We start from the raw sequence: 11,175 nt of genomic DNA, 5'->3' as shown, positions 1-11,175 counted from the left end.
GCTAATTTGAGTTTCTTTTTGAAGAGTTTACTTAGGTCGCGTAACCGAATAAGGGACGCGGCAATAGAAGTCCTGCGGAAAGTTAAGCATGCACGCTTCTTTTTCCCCAAAATTTGCCGTAACTCTTTATTTATCGAAGGTTTTTTTTTTTTTTTTGCTTTCTTGGAGAGATTAGCTTGTGTGGAATGTAAGTGTCAATTAAGGCAGTAAGCTTAGTTTTAAAAATGTTCCACAGGGTTCCAACGTCCATCTCATAGCTGTGCATTTCAAAAATGGCAAAAAACGTTACAAGTTCGTCAGCAAGGCTAGCGTAATTGCCCTGATCGTAAAAATAAATCCTGCGCGAAGACTGCCGAGCCGATAGCGGACGTTTACACTGTATACTTGCTGTAACTATGTCGTGATCGCTAATCCCCGGAAGGTGTGTGACTGCAGAAATAGCTGTTCTGGAATTGCAAAGAAGGAGGTCTAGTGTACTTGCTCTATTGAAGTCCACTGTGGTTGGTTCAGTGACGTATTGAGATAACCCAAAGCATGAAACAAATGGAGAAAATGTCGCGTATAATATCGAAGAGCCGGTAGTTAACATTTGCTTATCATGCCATGTTATGTCAGGCAGGTTATAGTCACCCCCAAGTACAAGATAATCACTTGAAATGGAAGACAGCTCGTCAGATAGGGATAACAGGGATAACAGTATGATCCGATAGCTATGGTTTCCCCGGAATCTAGATAAATCTTACACCAAACCGATTCACACGATGAACAAGGAACATTTATTCGCGAACTCTGAAGGTTGTTTGCGATTAGTAAAAAAACACCACCACCATGCGTAGTTCTATCCTTTTGATAGGCAGAATAATTGGAAGGGAAAATTTCTTCGTCAGCTATCTCTTCGGTTAGCCAAGATTCCGTACCAATTACAATGCTAGGTTGCGTCGTAGCGACAAGTTCAGCAAAGTCATCAATTTTATTTTTTATGCTGCGACAGTTAATAAGTAGTGCCTCAAGTTTCGACACAGATGCTGGTGACACAACATGCTTCCGTGGTAGTAGCTATGAATCACTCTGTTGGGTGTGCACTGAGCTTGATAATTTCATTCGATAGCGCGTTGACTCGTCCCAGGTATATATCTCGCTGTTGACTAATAATTTATCGTAACGTAAAGATACTTTGTCATCTGGCTTTCGAGTATGTTTTATGCTGTTCCAGAGTTCTTTCCGTACTAGCTGCACCCTACGTGAGAAGTCTTCAGATATAAACACTTGCGACCCCTTCAGTTTACGAGCGTTACGAAGGATATCTAGGTTTTCATTGAAATCGTACAGACGCAGAATTACGGGCCTCCGTTTACCTTCCATCAAACGCCCCAGTTTATGTATCCTCTCAACACTGGCAACGGTAACACCTAGCTTCTCTTCAAAAATACTTTGAAGCGCCAGTTCTTTTAACTCCATTGTACTTTTATCTTTTACCTCTTTTATCCCATGAATAATTAGATTATTACGCCTTCCTGTGTTTTCTAGGTCGTCTACTTTCTCGGCTAAAAATGTTACTTTGTCGGATAAGCGCTTTAGGTTTTGCTCACACCGCTCTACCTTTGGGGGAGCCTTTGATAATTCTTTAATTGTTGACTCTATTGCTGTTAGGCGTTCGTTAGTGCCAGACATGTGTAGCTCGAGTTTTGTTTGCATTGACTTTATGTCAGCCGATAAACTTTGCTGGTTGGCTAAAATTGCCGCAAGTTGTTTCTCCACAGTAGGCCCAGGGTTGAGTTCGATACATCGCCGCTTAGGATCAGTATCAGCATACACAGAGAATCAAAGGAACCAGTAAGACTCTCGCACACTGTTTTTAGTTACGCTTTAGTTCGATCTTGCAAACTTCCCAAGAGACTGAGAAGCATTTGTGGTTCTCAATCCAGTGCCTGCCAGTTTCTTCCACGACAAATCGAGGTTCTGCAGGTGCTGGTCATCTGCCTACCCATTGTGTTGGGCAACGCGGTCATATTGTTCAATCCAGTCTTCCACGTCTTTACACACCTTGCCGTGAAAGGACGTCGGAGTGCGAGGTGCGCCGGGCGTGCAAAAGGGCTCCACGTGGTGAGCCGGTGTCAATCTCGCCCCAGCGCTTGATCCTGCTGTCACGCCGCCATCGACGCCTGCAAAGCTAGCCTTTTTCTATTTTGTTATGGACACATGTTCGCCCCATTAAACGTTTAGTTTGAGTTTTCGTCGCCTCATCAATTGCCATTTGTGACATTTTGGTGCAGGTGCTGGATACCGCATTCTATGCCAGTGAAACGTATCCCTCGGAAGATGTCGGACACGATCTTTTTCAAGTCCCGGAGAGCTAATCCTCGTCCACGAGCCCGATATCCGAGCCAGCCGCCGCACCCAAGGACAGCCCCCTGAGTTTGGACTTTTACCCGAGAAGTCGAAAACTAAGACGACGACGATGTCCGAGCAGAATCTGGTCGCCCCTTTTATTGTCTACCTGCCCGTCGCTCCTCGTACGACGACTCCTTTCCGCGGCGAGATCCACGGAGACCGTCGAGGACTGGATTCAACATTACGAGCGGGTGGCGCGCCACAACGGATGGGCTGGGGAACAGTGCCTGCAGAACCTCTACTTTTCGCTGGAGGGTATTGCGAGGCACTGGTTAGAGAACTACAAGGCATCGTTTACGTCGTGGGACATTTGTGTGGCCGAGTCCAAGCGGACGTTTGTCACCCAACACTGACGGGAGAAGGCAGGGTATCTTCTCCGGATCCGTAACCAATGCCCCAGTGAAAGCGTCGCAAGCTTCGTGGAAAATGTCGTGCGTCTGAGCGCCTGTGCCGACCCAAAAGCCGCAAACGACAAGAAGCTGCGGGTCTTCATGCGCGGGGTGAGGGAAGACAGCTTCGGAGGCCTCGTACGCAACCCGCCAGCAACCGTCGAAGCCTTCGTCACTGAGGCAACAAACATCACGCGCGCCCTCCAAGCGCGCGCTTCCCACAACGAGCGACATCCAGGCGTCGCGGCATCCACGCTGCTAAGCGGCAAAGACACTCGTGGTACACTGGACATCCGCGAAATTATCTGAGAGGTCGTCCGGGAGAAACTGCGAAGGTTGCTGTCTCCCGCTAGTCGTCCTTCAACATTCTCCATTGCCGAGGTTGTCCGCGAAGAAGGGTAACGGGCGATCCAACCAGGGGTACCCGTCACCGTGGCGGCGGCAGAGGAACCGCCAGTGAGCTACGCCGCCGCGGCCCGACGACCACCGTAAGCTCCCCGCCAAGCCCCGGCATCACCCCGACGAGACACCCCAGTGCCGCAGTATCCTTAGCGTCAGGAAGAACAAGCCCAGTACGTCCGCCCGGAACGACCCTCCGCCGAGAAAGACCGACATATGGCGAACGTCCAACCAATGCCCACTCTGCTACTACTGCGGGGAAGCCGACCACACCAACCGTGGGTGCCCCTACTGTTGACTTGGGCTGCGTGGGTTCCACGAGAACGACGCACGTCCAAAGTACGGCCCCTCCTAACATCAAGGAGTACCTCTGACGCTCGCCCTCCTCAGCGCCGTCTCTCCGCCATGAATCCCACTCACCATCGCTATGACGTTCAGCGTCTCCAGCGCCCCAACCCCGCCGAGAGAGCCTGTCTCTTCTGCGTCGCCGAAAAAACTAAGTGCGGCAACGCCTAGAGGTGGCGTTGCTGAAGGTGACCGAAGTGAAGAGCATCCAAGAACGGCCGCAGCCCTCCCACTCTCCCGACACCACGGATCGCAACGACGCACCTGCAATAGTGTCCAACAACCTAAACGTTGTTATCGACGGCTACGACACATCGGCACTCGTGGGCACCGGAGCAGACTACTCAGTCTTGAGTGGGGGGCTCTCTCACCGCCTGAGAAAAGTGACAACGCCGTGGTATGGCCCTCAAATACGAAACGCCAGGGGGCAGCTCATCACACCAGTTGGGAGATGCACTGCTCGTGTCGAGATCAGCGTTGAGACATGCCCTGTTAAGTTCGTCGTTCTGCAAGACTGTGCGAGGGACGTTATCCTCGGAATGGACTTTCTCGGCGAGTATGGTGCCGTCATCGACCTTGGGGTCAAACCAGCTGTCGCTGCGGATGCCTGTTCCGCGGCCGGTAGAACCAAACACGCCGACAAACATTGTCCAAGTTATTGCCGACCATGTGAACTTACCGCTGCGGTCGAGTGTTTACGTAATCGTCATAACCGACGCAGCTGTGTGCGGTGAAGCTCTTCTGGAAGGCAGCGTGTAACTGCACCTTGAAAAGAAAATTGGCGTCGCACGAGGCGTAACGGATCTCCAAGAAGGACGTACAACTGCTACCGTGACGAACTTTCGAAAGGAGCCGCAGCACCTAACGAAAATTATCACCGTGGGCTACGTCGAGGAACTTCAAACGCCAGCCATGGTCACCGCAATCTCTGAGGAAACCTTGTCGTCACAGCACACGAACACGTCGCCGCCGCAGCTAGACATCGACCCCGAGTTCCCAGCTCTAAAGCGCCGGAAACTGGTTGATCTCCTCTCTGAACACAGTGACTGTTTTGCCACGTCGTCAAAATTTCGCCAAACACCAGTGGCGAAACATCGCATTGTTACCGACGGCGACGTGCACCCAGCCTCCGGTTACCGTACCGCGCCTCTTTGAAAAAGAGGAAAGTCATACAAGAACAGGTTCAGGAAATGCTCGATGATGGCATCATCCAGCCGTCAAGCAGTCCATGGGCTTCACCTGTCGTGCTCGTAAGAAAGAAGGACAGAACCCTCAGATTCCGCGTGGACTAACGTCGACTCAATCTTGTGACGAAGAAAGACGTCCACTCACTCCCCCGCATAAACGATACTCTTCTAGACCGTCTGAACTGTGCCACTTCCGGTACTTTTCGTCGATGGACTCGTAGAGTGGCTACTGGCAGATCAAGGCTGACGAACAGGACCGGGAGAAAACCGCCTTCGTCACACCCAACGGGCTTTACAAATTTAAAGTGATGCCCTCGGACAATGCACAGCGCCGGCAACTTTCCAGCGTGTCGTGGAAACCGTGCTAGCAGGCTTAAAATGGCAGAGTTCTCTTGTCTACCTCGACGACGTTGTAGAGTTCGCTAGCAACTTCGACGAGCACTTACGACAACTCCGGGCCGTACTTCAAGCCATCAAGGCCGCTGGACAAACTTTCAAGCCAACGAAAAGTCGGATTCGCTTATGTTGAGCTCAAGTTCTTAGGCCCCGTCGTGAGCAGCGAGGGTGTTCGTCCTGACCCCGAGAAAACGCGCTCCGTAGCCGAAGTTTTTCCGCCGTCGAAAAAAAGGCCTTGAGAAGGTTTCCAGGCCTTCTATGCCTACTACAGGCGCTTTTTTTTTTGAAGATTTTGCGAAGCTTTCTGCGCCACTGACATACCTTACAAAAGACGCCGTAAATTTTCAATGCAGAGAAAAGCACCAGTGGGTGTTCGACGAGCTTAAACGAAGACTTCAAACACCTACCGTCCTTTGCCATTTCGACCAGCAGGCACCAACAGAAATTCCCACGGACGCAAGTAACACGGGGCTTAGCGCGGGGCTGGTTCAGATACAGAAGGGAACAGAGCAGATAACCGCATATACAAGCCGGACACTGTCCAAGGCGGAGGATTATTACTCTGCGACTTGGAAAGAATTACCTTTCCGTCGTCTGGGCCATAACCAAGTTTTGCCCGTACTACTAGGGAAGTCCATTGAGAGTGGTTACAGACCACCACTGGCTCGTCTGGCTCTCGAATCTGAAGGAGCCCTCAGGACGCCTCGCCAGGTGGTGTCTGCGACTGCAGGAGTTTGACATGACCGTGGTATATTTAAGTCCGGCCGAAAACACAGTGACGCCCATTGTTTGTCCCGGTGCCTCATCAAGGACGGGCCTGGCTGCATTGAAGACGACGATGACGAGTGTTTCCACGGCGCACTAGATGTCAGTGACATGGCAACACTCCAAAGAGATAATCCTGATCTGTGGGGACTCATCGAGCACCTAGAGGGACAAGGAAACGCTGTTCCCCGCGTTTTGATACGAAAATTGCCAACCTTCTTCATCGGACAAGGTGTGCTCCACAAGGAGAACTTCAGCGATAACAACACGGCGTGGCTGTCGGTGATACCTTCCAGTCTTCGAGAAGAGATATTTCAAGCCTGCCACGATGATCCGACGGCGGGCACCATAGCTACAGCAGGACTCTTGCCAGGATGCGCGAGGAGTACTACTGGCCCAAGTTTGCAAAGACAATCCATCACTACACCTGCCACGAGTGTCAACGGCGGAAGAAACCACCGACGAGACCGGCAGGACATCTTCAGCCTATAGCGCCACCATCTGCCCCATTCTAGCAAATTCGAATGGATTCACTTGGACCGTTCCCACCATTGACGCAAGGAAACCTATGAATTACCGTCGCGACCGATTATCTCACACGTTATGCCGAGACGAAAGCCCTTCCATCAGATATGATGGTGTGAGACTTTGGGAATAAGAAAAATGTTTAATGAATGAAAATAAAGTAAATAATGAAGGGATGGCTGAGTGAAGGCTGATGGCTCGTCATGGCTGGCTGGCGTTCTTCTACTTCTTCTACTTCTTTTCCTGTCTCTGAGGCCATATGAGGCACGTTCGGAGCTGTGAGCAGGCACGCTGCTCACATCCGACCTCCTTTTTTTTTCTTTTTTTGAGGGTTAACAAAGTTCTTTTTGTAAATAATTTTAACGCTGGGACTAGGCTTGGCATAGGAAGACGGAGTTTGGCACGTGGAGCGGAGTCCGAGACGACGAAAGTTTTGAGGGTGCTGAGTCCGAGAGAACGGCCGGGGTCCGGCCGGGTCTCTGATGAGTCCGTCTCGGGCTCTGTTGATGCGTTGAAATCGTTACGGGGACAAATCGTAGTCCTGTAGCTGTTTCGGTTGTGTCCGATGGCGCTGTGGTCTCTGGTCTGTTGGGTGGGCAGTGGAGCTTTCGTTCCGGTTCAGTGAGAGCACGGCTTGCATACTTAATGACAATCTCTTTGCCAATCTGCCTCTGAGAGAGGACAGCACCATGGGCTGTGGCTGCGCCGTCTGTAGCAACAGGTGTTGGCGCAACAGCATCGAACTGTCCAAGGATTGGCGCCGAGGTGAGGGCTGCACGAAGGGTCTCAAATGCTTGTTGACACTCCAGTGTCCAGTTGAACTCAGGTCTTCGAATAACAGCTTGCAGGGGGGCAGCAATCTTCGAATATTTTCTACCGAATCTCCTGTAAAAGTTGGCTGTCAGAACCCAGGAGAGCAGTTGCTTTGAGGTCAAAGGTGTAGGAATGCGTAGCATGGCTCCAACTTTGGAGGCGTCCGGCTCTTTTCCTTTGTCGAAAATCAGGAAGCCAAGAAACTTAACAAAGGGCACGGCAAACTTGCATTTCGATAACGAAATCTTGAAGCCGGCGAGTTGGAGAAGGCTCATGGTGTCATCCAGACGGTCCAAGAATTCCAAGAATTCAACGGCAAACACAATAATGTCGTCCAGGTACTTCCTGACTTCTGACTTGGTCTGTCTAGGTTTCAGACTTGTAAAAACTTTATTCATTGCCTGTTGGAATGTTGCTGGTGCGTTTTTCAATCCAAAGGGCATTCGGGTCCATTGGAAGGTACCATAATGCGTAATGAACGTACTCTTGTCTTGGTCGGACTCCCTGACACGAATTTGCCAGTAGGCGGAGCACAAGTACAGGACCACGAACAAAGAGCATCCCGCAAGATCGTCTAGGATGTCGTCGGCCTGGGGAAGCGGTTGCAGGACGTTGATCGTCATCTTGTTTAATGAGATGTAGTTGACACACAGTCTCTTCTTATTTTTCTGTGTGACCACAATGGCTGGAAATCCCTATGGTCCCGAGGATGGCTTGACGATACCCTTGTCGAGAAGCGTGGCGACCTGGGTCTCGAGGAATTGTCTATCCGTTGCCGTGTAGCGATATGGCTGTCGTCCTTATGGTTTTGCCTCCGGTACAAGGTCAATTTGATGTTCAATGCCTTCATAGAGGCCAAGGTCGAGAGGGTCACGCGGGAAGAGGTCAGTGTGAATGAGCAAGATTTGTTTCACATCGTGTTGTTGTTTAGTCGTGAGCTGGGAGCCGATGCAAACGCCATCAAGAGCAGTTTCACTTGATACGGATGCGCATAAATGTGAGCCATATGTGAGACTTTGATTTGGTGATGCGGTTGCCGCTAGTTGTGGCGGAGCAGAGGTTGGGGGCTCATGACAACAGGCTGCGTTGTTCAGCTCACTCCATAGTGGTGCATCCTCGTCGGGCTCATGTTTGGTCTGCAGAGGCTCGGCCGTAGCATGCGGAGAATCAAACTGCGAGAGAGCCGACCGTGTGAAGATCACGGCGTTGGACATCCTTGGTAAAAGTTCTTCTCTACATTGTACAACCGTGTTTCTGTTGGGTTGGCAGATGATAGGCAGCTCTGGGGGCCTAATGTGAAGCTCGGCTTGTGCGATGCGAAACCAGTCTTCTCCCAATATGAGAGGTAAGGCGTTTCTTTCGAGGACTGCTGCTTCGACTGTGGCTGATATTGGTCCAATTGCAATCAGGAGTGGGACCACACCTTTTGGAGTGACGGAAGCGCCGCCAACGACGAGCAATGGTGGTTTCGTCCATGGCAGTAGGGCGAGTTCGTTGACAAGGCTTGCAGTGATGACTTATGCTGGAACCACTGTCAGGAAAGGCGCTTACTGTGCCAACTCCGGTTATGTGAGCTGGAACGACTGGGCACTTCAGCTTAGAACCATGCAAGACGTCTAGCTGGCTAACTAGAGCTGCAGGTTCATGTGGTGCTTTCGGCTTGGACTGATTTGGAGGCTGTTTTGGCTTGTTACACTTGCTTGCGAGATGGCCAGGCTTTTTGCAATTGTAGCAGATGGCTTCTTTGATGTCTTGTCCCGGTCGGTATGCTGGGGAACCACATTTTGTGGAAATTGCATTGTACCTGGCTTCCTGTTCGTCGGGAGGCATATCTGCGATGCGCGTGCGGCTAGTTTGTGATGTACCGGGCGTACAATTGAAGTGTGTGGTTGAGCCGCTCACTGAGAAGCCTCCATCCCGGGCTGGCTTTGGGAATGTAGGCGTGCGGGCCAGGCGGGAATGGTCTATCGTTCGGTCCACTTCGGACACGATGTTGAGGAAGTCGTCCACTGCTCGGGGTCGGTGGACAGCAATGGATGTGGCGATCTGATCATCATGAATGACTTGAACAAGGTATTCAATACGTTCCTTGTCAGTGATGGGGACTGTACATCGCGACATGATCTTGAGCTTGGCGAAGGCATACTGCTGTAGGCTATCGCCAGGTTTCTGGGTGAGGGCTGTTACCTTCTGTTGCCACTGAATGAGCGAAAGTTGCTCGCCGAATTGTTCTTTCAGTCCGGCTTTCCAAATGGTCCAGGTGGTAAGTTGTCGCCCTGTTGACGCATGCCAGTCAGCTGCGACACCACGTAGCTTCCCTTGAGCGATGGCTAAAAGAGTGGGGTCTTCCCATCTTGCAAGGCGCTGAGTGCGTTCAAGCTCTTCAATCCAGTGCTTCAATGTAGGAGTGCCGCTTCCGTTGAAAGTGGATAGCGAAGCTGATAGATCTGGCAGAGTTGTCACGTGCACTTGGTTCGCTTGATTGGCTAGCGTCGTCATCATTACGGCCATGTTCTGGTGAAGGAATGCGGCCATGCGCTGCATGTTCTCAGCTTCGTCTGTGGTAAACGCTGGCATAGTCGGGAATAGCGTTGCAGGAGCTAGTGCATTTGGCGGGTTTTGGGCGGCATCAGTCAAAAGCCTGTCAATAAGCTCTTCCTTGTTTCCGATTGTGCTAAGGTTTCGGCGTTGAAGTTCTATTTTGAGGAACTGAACGCTCAGGGTCGCGAGATCTTCGGATGTAGCGTTATCCCAGTTGATAAGCGACATCGTTGTTCTGGGCGGGCGATGGGCAAAGTGGAGGCTGTAGGCTTAAAAATGGCTTCGCGTTCGGCTACGCGTATGAAAGCGGGCAGGCAGGCTTACGTGGCGATTAGGTGGCGAAGGCAGGTTGAGGGCGTCGACTGCGCCATATGTGAGACTTTGGGAATAAGAAAAATGTTTAATGAATGAAAATAAAGTAAATAATGGAGGGATGGCTGAGTGAAGGCTGATGGCTCGTCATGGCTGGCTGGCGTTCTTCTACTTCTACTTCTTTTCCTGTCTTTGAAGCCATATGAGGCACGTTCGGCGCTGTGAGCAGGCACGCTGCTCACAATGGCCAACCGCCAAGGTCGCCAATTTTTTTATCGGGTCCATTGTCCTCCGGCACGGCGCCCCCGAAGTCTTCCTTACAGACTGTGGGTCATCGTTCACGGCCCAGCTGAGGCAAGAAAGCATTCATCTCAGTAGCACCAGCCACTGTCGAAACACTGCGTACCATCCGCAGACAAATGGACTGACAGAGAAGCTAAACAAAACTATCGCTGACATTATATTTATGTACGTCAACGTAGAGCACAAGACGTTGGACGGAGTGTTGCCGCACGGGACCTTTGCTTATAACACGACAGCCCAAGAAAACATCGGAGTCACCCAATTCAAGATGGTGCACGGTAGAAAGGTCACAACAATGCTCGACGTAATGCTTCCTCACGACCCAGCAGACGACGGAACCAACGACGCCAAGTTGATAACTCAACGAGCAGAGGAGGCTCAGCAGCTTGCCATACTCAGACTTCAGGACCAACAACGTGTTGACCTCCGTCGGTACAACCTTTGTCGCCGCGACGTCCAGTTCCAACCGGAGACAGCGTATGGGTGTGGATACCGATTCGGCCGCCGCGGTCTCAGACTCCTGAAATGGTACTTCGAACCCTACAGGGTACATCGCCGACTGAGAGATCTTACCTACGAAATGATTCACGACGGATCAAGAACATCATCACGCCGCCCATCAATACATGAAGTAGTCCACGTCGTGCGCCTCAGCCGTACTCCGCTCGATAAGACTGTTAACTGTGATCCCATACTACGCTCGATAGAACCGTGTGCCACAAGCCTCCGTGGTGTCCCCTCCAATTGTTTGCTTTGCTCTGTTTTGTTTTTTGTGCATCAAGCCAATGCTCTTTCTAAAAGGGGGAGTA

Source organism: Ixodes scapularis, unplaced genomic scaffold (assembly GCF_016920785.2).
Source record: "Ixodes scapularis isolate PalLabHiFi unplaced genomic scaffold, ASM1692078v2 PGA_scaffold6__148_contigs__length_123643588, whole genome shotgun sequence".
NCBI lineage: Eukaryota > Metazoa > Arthropoda > Arachnida > Ixodida > Ixodidae > Ixodes > Ixodes scapularis.
This window is presented reverse-complemented; position numbering follows the sequence as displayed.